Source organism: Lolium rigidum, chromosome 7 (genome assembly GCF_022539505.1).
Source record: "Lolium rigidum isolate FL_2022 chromosome 7, APGP_CSIRO_Lrig_0.1, whole genome shotgun sequence".
In the NCBI taxonomy this organism is placed as follows: Eukaryota; Viridiplantae; Streptophyta; class Magnoliopsida; order Poales; family Poaceae; genus Lolium; species Lolium rigidum.
The window spans coordinates 137,601,526-137,612,714 of NC_061514.1; the positions used below are offsets into that span (position 1 = coordinate 137,601,526).

At 45.5% G+C, this 11,189-nt stretch overlaps 1 pseudogene; it reads left to right on the forward strand.

The window, feature by feature from the left end:
• The first annotated feature begins 4,436 nt into the window (after nucleotides 1-4,436).
• LOC124674255 lies at nucleotides 4,437-6,461 on the forward strand (annotated as a pseudogene).
• Nucleotides 6,462-11,189: the final 4,728 nt, after the last annotated feature.

Sequence of the window (11,189 nt, forward strand, 5' to 3'; positions counted from 1 at the left end):
TACAATGTTATGAGAATGGACATAATATTCATGTTATTCATTTGGCAGTTTTTATCGCACATAGGTATTCTGATTTTAATTTTGGAGTTTCCCCACCCTCCAATATTTTCCTGGGTGCTACGCTTGACAACCGCTGGGGCTCCTCCCACATGAAAGCAATATTGTTTTTTTTTTGTTATTTTGGGAGTGGTGAAAGTCCCGCTAGACTGGGCCATAATAGTTAGATTAGACTGCTTCAGCCCGGACGGTTTGTCCATGGAACTTGAATCTTTCTCTAAGAGCATCTCCAACAATTAGAATTCACTAGAAAAAATGATGGCCTGCACAAAGGTTTATGTGTGGAGCGCTCTCATTGCACCGTGTGACTCGTGAGGGGTGTATCTCACAACTCGATACATGTTACAAGAAGGAAAAGAAGTGGGGGAAGGTTGAGAAAGAGGGATTCGGGAGGATGGAAGAATACAAAATTTTGCATTTATTTTACGTAATGTAAATTTGAAATCATATGTCTTTCGAACCAAGCTTCTAGTTACAAGCGGTTTTCTTTACGTTACATGCATCTATATCTTCAAAACAAAATCTCATGATAGGTTTGACGATTTTTTTTTGTATTGTTAAAGCTAATATGCGTGTACTTGAAATACTCACGCAAACATGGAAGTACACAGTCATCTATAAAGGCGGATCCATCTATCTATTATTTGCTCCATTATCTAAAATAAATTGACACCTACATATATTTTTTTTTTGAGGGGAAGTGACACGTACACATGGGCTCGACATGAACCATGCGATGAGAGACTAACTTCACAAAAGTATTGGCCCCCGGACCATGGGCCTGCCAGGATGATCTAGACGAGTGTCACAAGGGGCAAAGGGCCGGCTACAACCAGGATGTTGACTGTCTAAGATAGTCATTCATGGTGTCTATACTACAAACATATGGTTAAAAAACGAGAAAAAAGGTTCATAGATGTGGAAGGCCATGCAATATAGTCAATAAGAAAATGGTAAATATTACAAGATTGTATCGTGAAACAAGAAAGAGTTTGGAGACCTTAAAGGTTGGCTACTATATTTTAGATTTTATTTTGTAATCATTGGGGACAGCTCGTGTATCTACCATGTACTATTTGTTATTATAAATATATGTGGTATTGATTGTAAAAAAAATACTAAATATTATTAGGGAAGTTACACGAGAGTTTTACGGAAGTATGTAAAGAATAGAATATTGAAACCATATTGATAATTCAAATTAAAAGGGAAGTAAAAAAAACAATAATCAAATGAAATTCCATAATTTCAAGAAGTGAAATTATTGTTGTATACCAACAAATTCTAGTGAATTAAAAATATTATATAAAATGCTACAAATGGTCACCGTGCTTGACTTTTACAATTCTTGAAGATCCCTAGTTTGCTAGAAATTTCCTTTGAAAATAAATCCTAATTATGTGTTTCATATTATGTTCATTTGGTTTTTGTATGATCTGCCACTTGTGGAAAAACTACAGCCACATTTTTGTAAGAGGCTTTGACAAAATCCCCAAAATAGGGGTAAGGTTGTTCAAATATGGGCCTAAGACTAAGTCCTGTGGACCATATTAGATTTCAGAAATTCTTATAAGTCGTAGTGCTCAACGTGATAGCCCATGTGAGATGCAGCTAAGTTCGTGGCAGCTTACACAAGGCATGGCAAGAGGTGGAGGCCCAAATTTATTCCCACATGAAAAGTTCGTAGTAAGTTAGAGCAACTTCAGCCGCGTCCCCCAAACCGCTTCTAGTGAAAGCACCGAATCAGTCGTTTGGGGGACGCCGCACCTTGGTGCCGCGCTTGGGGGTGTCCCACTCCAGCTGTGTTCCCCAAACCTGACACCAAACAATTTTCTATTTAAAATTAGTGCTTTATTTAAAATCTTGGAGATGCTTTGTCACTTTTACATGGAAAAAATACTAAAACGGGCGACGAAGAACATACATAAACCTTGAAAAACACCAAGATAAACATAAAAACCTAGACTAGCGGTTGGCCCTAGTCTTCTACGCCCATGTTGTCGTCTCTATCGTCGTTGTCGTCGTTGTGGTAGTGGATACAACAACTCTTTATCATACACCTTGACGCTTAGCTCGCTATTGCCTTCGTAGAAGAAGTTCACCAAACAGCCTATATAGACGTAGTGGTCGTGGGCAAGCTTCTTCCAGCTGATGTGGAGGTACATCTTGCCATCCCCGTCGAACAAGACCTTCACGGTCCACTCGCAGAAGTCGCAGTCTGCTTCCTGCAAGGTCACCGCGCCCGGCTCCCGGCCAGCGAGAAATTCGGTGAACGTGTCCGAGAGCTTCTTCTTGTCGAAAGGGTTGTCATTGATGGAGACGGCGAACTCGAAGTACTTGTTGCAGGGGCAGCCTCTTCGTCAGGTGACGGTGAGTGAGCAACACAACCGCCCCTGGTCGAACCCGCCATGGAGCGTGTGTGGAGAAAGTTGGGTGGCGGTGGCTAGGATTGTGGATGTGTGGTGCTATGGTTGTGTTGGAGGGGCGATGAGCGAGCACCCCGTTTTATACGCCAGAGGCAGGTCGAGGGGGCGGTGGCGCGCATTAGTGCCGGCACGCAGGACAAGGCGCGACGAGATGTCTCGATGCGCATATGGGAAACTACAACGTCGCTACGCGGAAATTAAATTGTGTTGGCAGAGGTAGGCGACGGGTGGGCGGCAACTCTTTGTCGCTGAAGATGCTGGCCAGCCACTCGCGACGCACATTTTTGTTTTGTCCGGCGTCCCCACAACATCCTCGGTGTAGTGGTGACGTGCTCGGGGCACCGGACATCGTATTGGGCCGCACCAAATGAAAATAGGCTTAGGGGCGCATGACTGGGGGAGGTCAAACGTCTGGCACGCCGAAAACCATGTTGGTGGGTGGTTTGTGGGACGCGGCGGGAGATGCTCTTAGACCACCTTATAATGCAGGTTTCCACCATTTGGTAAGAGCGTTAGAAGATGATTGGTACACGCGCAGCCCTCCTCTGTCACATGTCGGTCGTCTCGCCACGACGATGTGGTTTGCGGGATTGAGCCCCATCTCCCTCAACATCACCACTGCATCGACAACTACTTTATCTACAATCGATCAGTACATATGACATATTCCGATTTGTTTAGGTTACATAGGGTGAAACATAAGAAAACAACCGGCGAAATAACAAAAATGTAATGTGTTTAAGAATCTTGCAATCTTCTAAGAAGGCACTGAACTACTGAAGGCGAGAGTCAAAACTGATGTTGACATTGAACTCCTGGCAACACCTCGGAGATAGCCTTGGCAGTGATGTTACAGGACGACAAGCGGTACACGACCTCAGCCCAGGTCTAGGATGCCGATAGATGACGAGGCTGAGCGGATGGAGAGCAGCTGTCCTGGCAAGGAGCACATGCATCGAGGGAACGAGCATAGTGTCCCGAGAGTGAGAACGAGTGGCGGAATACAACTTTGGATGAAGAAATCACATAAAGATTTTAATCTTTAATGGTAATTTCAGTTTTCAAATATACTTTCTCAAGAAAACCGTGTGACCATCATCATATCAGAAGTCAGGTAAGTAACGAAGTCACCCATGTCGTCTGACCCCCGGAGTTGAGCTGAGTGTAACAAGCTGGATCTCCATCAATTTAGGGGTTAACTAACACAAAATATACCTTTCTGCAGCATCTGAGAAGCTTGTTCTATGCAGTTACATTGTAAGTATCAGCACATTTTGTAACTGGCGGCGATAGCTTTGCACAACTGCATCGATATGCTAAAGTCAGAGACAAAGGAACAGTCGACAGCGCATATGGCAAGCAAGGTAGGCACAATGGGACAGGGCATCACGCATAATCCAACAACATATACCATCTGCTTCGAGTCGCACTATAAATCACTGCATGCGTACATCATTTGCTTCCAAAGGGTTTGGAGCCGCCGGAAGTCGGCCTAGATTAATTTTGGTATCTGCACCTGTCATCTTGCTAGATCCCTGGTTAGTGCGCAATGAACTTGCTCTTCTTATTCAGTAATTAATCTTTCTTTTTTCAAATTTTCACCACGGGGGTGGGGGGATTCTCTCCCCACCTGAATATATTGGAAAAAGGGGCAGACCTCAGATGGTTTTACAGAGAGGGAGGCCGAGGCAGGGAACAGAGAAGTTGCATAGAGGAGCCATAGGGAAGGCTGGCTAGTCATCAACAGGACCATGCAGCTCAGCTCATGTGCCTCGTTAGTTCGACAATTCAGTGGATTCTGATTTTTAAATCTTCATTTTACTTGATAATCTGCCAAAATACCCTTGCTAAATTGCCCTGGTACTTTAACCTTAATTCCAGTGTTATATGTAGTGATCAACTTTGTATGCCTCTCATCAAGATCTGGCCTTCTTGCAGATGGCAGGCTGAGCAATGGGGAAATGGTGTCCAGGCCCAACGATCGCGAAAGATGTGACAGAAGTGCGTAACTAACTCTGCACAATGATAGTATGCACATTTGCAATTCACCTGCACAAAACTATGCATGCAATGCTGATTCTGTTTTTCGGTCGATGCTTGATTGGCAGAACCCCTCTGGTGTACCTCAACAAGGTGGTAACCGGATGCGAGGCCCGCATCATCGCCAAGCTCGAGCTCATGGGGCCCAGCTCCAGGGTCAAGGACAGGTACGAGACCATATGTTAAGTGTGAGTACTTTAACATTCCACTTATCAGGAATAAATTATCAGTGATGTTATTCTGACGGTTCTGCTGATTTTGCAGGATTGGTTACAGCATGATCGCCGATGCAGAGGAGAAGGGTCTGATCACTCCAGGAAAGGTGATCACTGCATAGTGAGAAGCACCAAACGAAGATCATCATCAAAATAGTTCATGGGAAGCTTTTACAATTTTATATCTGCGAACTATGTTGCCTTTTGGTTTTTACTAGTTTTGGGAATTATCTCCCTATCTAAAATAAGCAGGAAGCATGTTGTTTTCAGAGTGTTTTGATCGAGCCTACTGGTGGCAACACCGGCATCGGGCTCGCATTCATGGCGGACGCCAAGGGCTACAGGCTCATCGTCACCATGCCGGCATCGGTGAGCATGGAGAGGAGGACCATGCTCAAGGCCTTCGGCGCAGAGGTGGTGCTCACCAACCCGCTCCTCGTCATGGACGACGTGGTGCGGAGGGTGGAGGAGATCGCCGCCAAGACGCCCAACACCTACGTTCTCCAGCAGTTCGAGAACCCAGCGAATCCCAGGGTACATTACGAGACAATGGGGCCGGAGATATGGAGTGGTACTGCCGGCGCGGTGGACATCCTCGTGGCCGGCATAGGAACCGGCGGCACGATCACGGGGGCGGGGAAGTACCTCAAGGAGATGAACCTCGAAATCAAGGTGACTCTGAGCTCATGGCACTGGCTTGTGCTCGTTAAGTCATCATCGTGTCATTTTTATCCATCTACAAACTGCAACGCATCTAGTGTGACTTACTCATGATATTGACGATTTTTAACTGAAGATCTATGGCGTGGAGCCGTCAGAGTGCGCCGTTTTGTCCGGAGGGAAACCTGGTGAGATAATCATACCGTGATTAGGGACCCTGATCTACCTCCATCTTCCTCATCTTTTTGGTTCCAGGGCCGCACAAAATCCAAGGTCTCGGCGCCGGTTTCGTTCCTGGCGTCCTCGACGTCAGCATCCTCCATGAAGTCTTCCAAGTGAGAACCCACTACTACCTCCGTTTCAAGGAATAAGGCGTCCTCGTTTTACGTATTTTTTGTTTGACCAAGAATTACTTTAAATAGATAAAAATTATTTGTATGAAATTAGTATCATTCAAAAGTCCTTTTCAATACGAATCCAATAATACTAATTACATATAATATAATCAAAATTTTGTTACATAATTTTTATGGTCAAAGTTCGTCTTGGAATACGTGTGCGCCTTATTCCTTGAAACGGAGGTAGTACTTCTGTATGTTCCTCGTCTGAAACATTTTTATTGATATGATTGTCCACGACATCCTTCCATTTCTTGCCAGATCACGAACGAGGAAGCCGCGGCCATGGCGAATCAGATAGCCTTGAAAGAAGGCCTTCTGGTGCGCAAACAAACCTCAGAACTCAGAGTAATGATCTCTCCTCTGCTCTCATAAATTTCATATTATATGAATCGTGGCAAGGTTATGATGTGTGGTTTTTGCAGGTCGGGATGTCATCCGGCGCTACCGCGACTGCTGCTATCAGGGTCGCTCGAAAACAGAGGCAAACTCATCGACGTGAGTGTCATTTGTTAGATGTTAACTTGCTGCAGTATATTTGTTACCCCTGATTGTGTTCTGGTATGTTGAAGGTTGTGTTCGCGAGCTTCGGAGAGCGCTACCTGTTGTCGTTTCTCTTCGAGTCCATCACAAAGGAGGCGGAAATTATGGTCTCTGAGCCATGAGTGGTCTCTTCTCATGTTCATGGAACAATTTAGGCACTTCTCTTATTTTGGATCCCTTTGCTCAAATCTCCTTTTTTTACTTGGCCTAGTCCAGTGAGAATGGTCTTGTTTTTCTAGATTTGTATTGTGCTATCTCAGTTTCTAAAAATAAGATATTTTAATAGTTTAAATTGAACGGTCAGAACGTTTAATTATAAGGGTACAACTGGAGTGCAGTTTATTCAACAATAATGGTTGATGTGTATCAATCAATACATAGCCAGAAAATCACTTTTTTCAAACAAAAAATAGACAGTATGTATCAAGAAAAATAAAGTTAGTTACAACATCTATGATGGAAAGACGTCGATGTGGTACGTTTAATTGTAAGGGTACAACTGGAGTGCAGTTTATTTAACAATAATGGTTGATGTGTATCAATCAATACATAGCCAGAAAATCACTTTTTCAAACAAAAAATAGACAGTATGTATCAAGAAATATAAAGTTAGATACAACATCTATGATGGAAAGACGTCGGCGTGGTGCCATTCCATGTTAAAAAGGCCTAACCGAAGAAGGAGAAGGATGGCTGACTCGATGGCAATTTTGGGAACTCGAGACCTTTCCCAACCTCGACGGTGCGAGTCACTCGCCTCCACCACACACTACGATGGGTGATGCACTTCGATGTGCTCACGATCTCAAAATGCCATTGGCGGAAGGACAGAGAAGAACCGGAAGGCTAAACTTGCGGAGATGCCACATCGTTTAGAGAGAGCTCATTGACATGGTGGGCTTGCCGATGACCCTGGCTCAAATCAGCATAGGAGATTAGTGCAGCCAGAAGCGACATGATTGATCTTGTAGTGGATTCTGATAAATAAAGAGATACATAGGAGTGGTTCCAAATTGCTTTAGGTTGTGCCCTCCCAATTGTGACCGTTGTTGATTATGGCCAGGCAGGGGACAATAAAACGGTGAGATGGCCCTGGCTAGGTGACATCCATTTTGTATCGATTGTCCGCATGCCAATGGCATAATCCTTGAGATCACATTAAAATTAGAGCTGGCAATTGTTTCTATTCAATAGTGGGCCGACGTGGGCCTTAATGAACCCTTTGGTAGAGACCACAATACGAGTTCAAAAAGAAAGGGGTGAATCGATCTAGGGTTATGTTATATTCCTGAGCAATCCTCCAAGCCACCATCACCCACCTTTTATTCACTATCCGCTCAACTGTGGAGCTCGTTATTTGGTGTTTGAGGAGAACACACGAGTTCTGGAGCGGGGGATCATTATACCTTTTTTCCCTAGATAAGAAGGAGCCCGCTTTAGTGGCGGGTATATGGTAAAGCATTTAGGGTTAAATATCAAAAAGCTGGAAAACACTTAAGTTTTTACAAGCAAATGTATAACTTGTTTAAATACCTCTATTATTCCTAGTCCCTAAGTTACTTTCCGCTCCACACCGTTAACTCTTACCACAAATGAGGAGGAGACTGGTTCATCGGCAGGGAAATGAAGGTGGTGGCACTGGTGCCATGATGATGCAACGATGTTCCTCCTTTTCTCCCTCCACACCGTTAGACGGCGGCTATGTTCTCTTGTCACTCATCTTCTTCTTTCCCTATATCCTTTTCGGTAGAAAAATTACGCCATGTGTTGTCGAAAAATCGACCGTGCAGGCGAATGCATGCTAGCTAGCAATGACCCTTTCTAGCGGGTGCCGGTGCCAAATTCTAGGAAAGTTCCTACAACCAACAGTTGCATCCACTCCCACCTCCTCGTCGGCAACAATACATGCATTACATGTGTAGAACACAAGATGGAGGCTCGACATCTACCAAGACGATAAAAATTACACTGAAAGAACTGAAAAAGCTTACACCCTTAGCATGTCGTCAAGGTAAACTAACCCTTAGTAGAAACTACCTAAATCTTAGCATCATCCTTAATCTGATCGATGACCCTCTGAATGGGTTTGTGGTTGTTCTTGAATACTCTTCCATTCCTATCGCGCTAGATGGACCATGTTGTGAGCATGACAAGCGTGTTTAGCATTTTCCTCCTTTTGCCTTGCAAGATGATGAGACCAGCTATGAAGGGTTTGGTCCAATGATAGGACGACCTGCCACTAGTATAAAACATGTCTTAACACACGGCTAAAATGGCTCGTCGCACACGATAATCCATACCATTGATATGAAAGGTTAGGTGATTGATGGATCCCAAGTGCAGGAGATTAATTGTAGTACTTTTCAATAAAGAAAGGTTGTCGAACCGACGAGGAGCTGAAGGTAATGGTTAGCAAAATAACAAGAAAGCTGTAATAGTAAAGTAACGGTTTTTTCACTACTAGGAAAAGGCCTAGCCGTAATACTGCCAGCAGTGGCGCACCATGACTGCCGTGCGCCACTACTACTTAGCAGTGGTGCACCACAAAAAGGTGGGCCACTGTTACAAAAGTAGTAGTGGCGCACCTTGATAGTGGTGCGCCATAAGTAAGTGGTGACAGGAGGCCAGCTCCTCCCCCAACCTAGTAGTGGCGCACGTCGGAGGGGTGCGCCACCGCTACATTTCTTACCTATGGCGCACGTTGGTGAGGTGCGCCACCGCTAGGAGGTGTCCAGAGCCCGTTTAGAGATGATAGGCTTAGCAATGGCGCACTTCGTCGGTGCGCCACCGCTACATAGGTTACCTATGGCGCATGTCAGCTCGGTGCGCCATCGCTAGGGGGTGGCCGGAGCCCATTTAGAGATGAGAGGCTTAGCAATGGCGCACCACTTATCGGTGCGCCATTGCTATGTCACCCTAGCAGTGGCGCACCGCTAGGTGGTGCGCCACCGCTAACCCGGGACCATTTCCTCGCTTTTAACCCTCCACTCACATGTGCCACCCACTTTCCCCAAACACTCTTCCACCACCACCTCCCACCAAATCCGGATCTGGTCGTGTTGCCCCTCCTTCCCACCTCATTTTCACCTCTTCATTCACCAAAATTAAGTTGGTAAACTTAATTTTCTTCATAGGTAAGTAATGGTGAAGCTTTCTTAGCTCAATACCCTACTCAATCTCAACTTTTTACCTCATCCAACACTCTAGGTCTCGCCGTATCGGTAACTTTGTTGGTTTTATGCTTTGTGTGTGACCGGTTCCGATCGTCTTGCACACACACGTCATGCACATATGTTATGTGCGAAGCTCGATGATATCGCGCATGCGCGAAAAGCGTCACGTGCATGTGTGTTGTATGCGAAGCCTCCGGATCCACATGTGTTGTATATGCGAAGCCTCCACACATGTGTTGCATGTGTTTTTGTTTGCAGTGGATTTGAAATGCGATGGAGTTGCCAATATTTTGCCGAAACGTTGATTCATTTCCGTTTCGGCGAATGTTGGGCATACTACGCATATACATGTCCTATTTTTAGGGAAGGTCATGCCAAAATTTTCTTTTGGTATGCTAAGATATCCATTTTCTCTATATCCGCAGGCGACCATGGTCCGCATGATGAGTGAAGGCGTTGTGGCTAGGTTTTTGAAAGCCGCGACAGACCGAGATGATTAGAAATAACCAAAAGGAGATAAGATGTCCGTGTCGAAGATGCAAGCTAACGAGCCTTATGGACCCTAAAGCCGATATGGTGCGGGACCACCTTCTCATGTGTGGTTTCATGGATGGCTATCGGTGGGAAGGCGACGAAGATGATTATGAATTTGTCCATGGGAATTCAACAAGAAGTAAGGAAGGAGGTGATCAGGATGTAGAAGATCTCGGGCATGATCGAGATGTAGAAGATCCCGGAGATGATGATGACCACAATGTAGGAGATCCTGGACTTGATGATGAGGAAGATCAAGATGGAGGTCATCATGACGATCATGAAGATGAAGATGATGGACCATCGTCGATGGACTGGGTGCAGGACCCTTATCTTCAAGAGCTGCTTCTCGCGTACGAGTAACGCAAGAGCCGCCGCCCGAGAGAAAGCCAAGATGGATCAACCGGAGGTAGACGCCGTTACTCCATTGTATGAAGGATGCAGGCCGGAGGATACCCGCTCGAAAGTAACGCTCATGGCTCTGGAGATGAAGGTAAAGCACAAAATGACCGACACATCCTTCAACGACAACATGTCATTCTGGCAGGAACGTCTTCCCAAAGGTAACACGTGTCCGACTAGTATCGAGGAGGCCAAGAAAATCATGTGTCCTCTGGATTTACCGCATGTGAAATACCATGTGTGCTTGAACGATTGCATAATTTATCGGAACGAGCACGCAGAGTGTACCATATGTCCGGAGTGCGGCGTCAGTCGGTACAAGAAGGGGAAGAAAGCTCCTCTGAAGGTGGTGTGGTACTTTCCAATCACTCCTCGTCTGCAGCGGTATTTCGCGGATCCTAAGCAAGCAAAGCTAATGCGCTGGCACACGGAGATGAGGAAGGGAGAAGATGACGCAGATGATCCGAAGAAAAAGAAAAAGGACAGGATGTTGAGACACCCTTCGGATGCTAGCCAGCTGGAATGCGTTGAACCTCGAGTACCCGTAATTTGGGGACGATCCTAGGAACATAAGGCTGGGCGCGAGCACCGATGGAGTCAATCCGTTTGGCAGCCGCAGCAGCACGCATAGCACCTCGGCCCGTGTTTGTGTGGATGTACAACCTCCCCCCGGTTGTGCATGAAGAGGAAGTACATTCAAATGAGTATGCTAATTGAAGGGCCGAAACAACCAGGGAACGA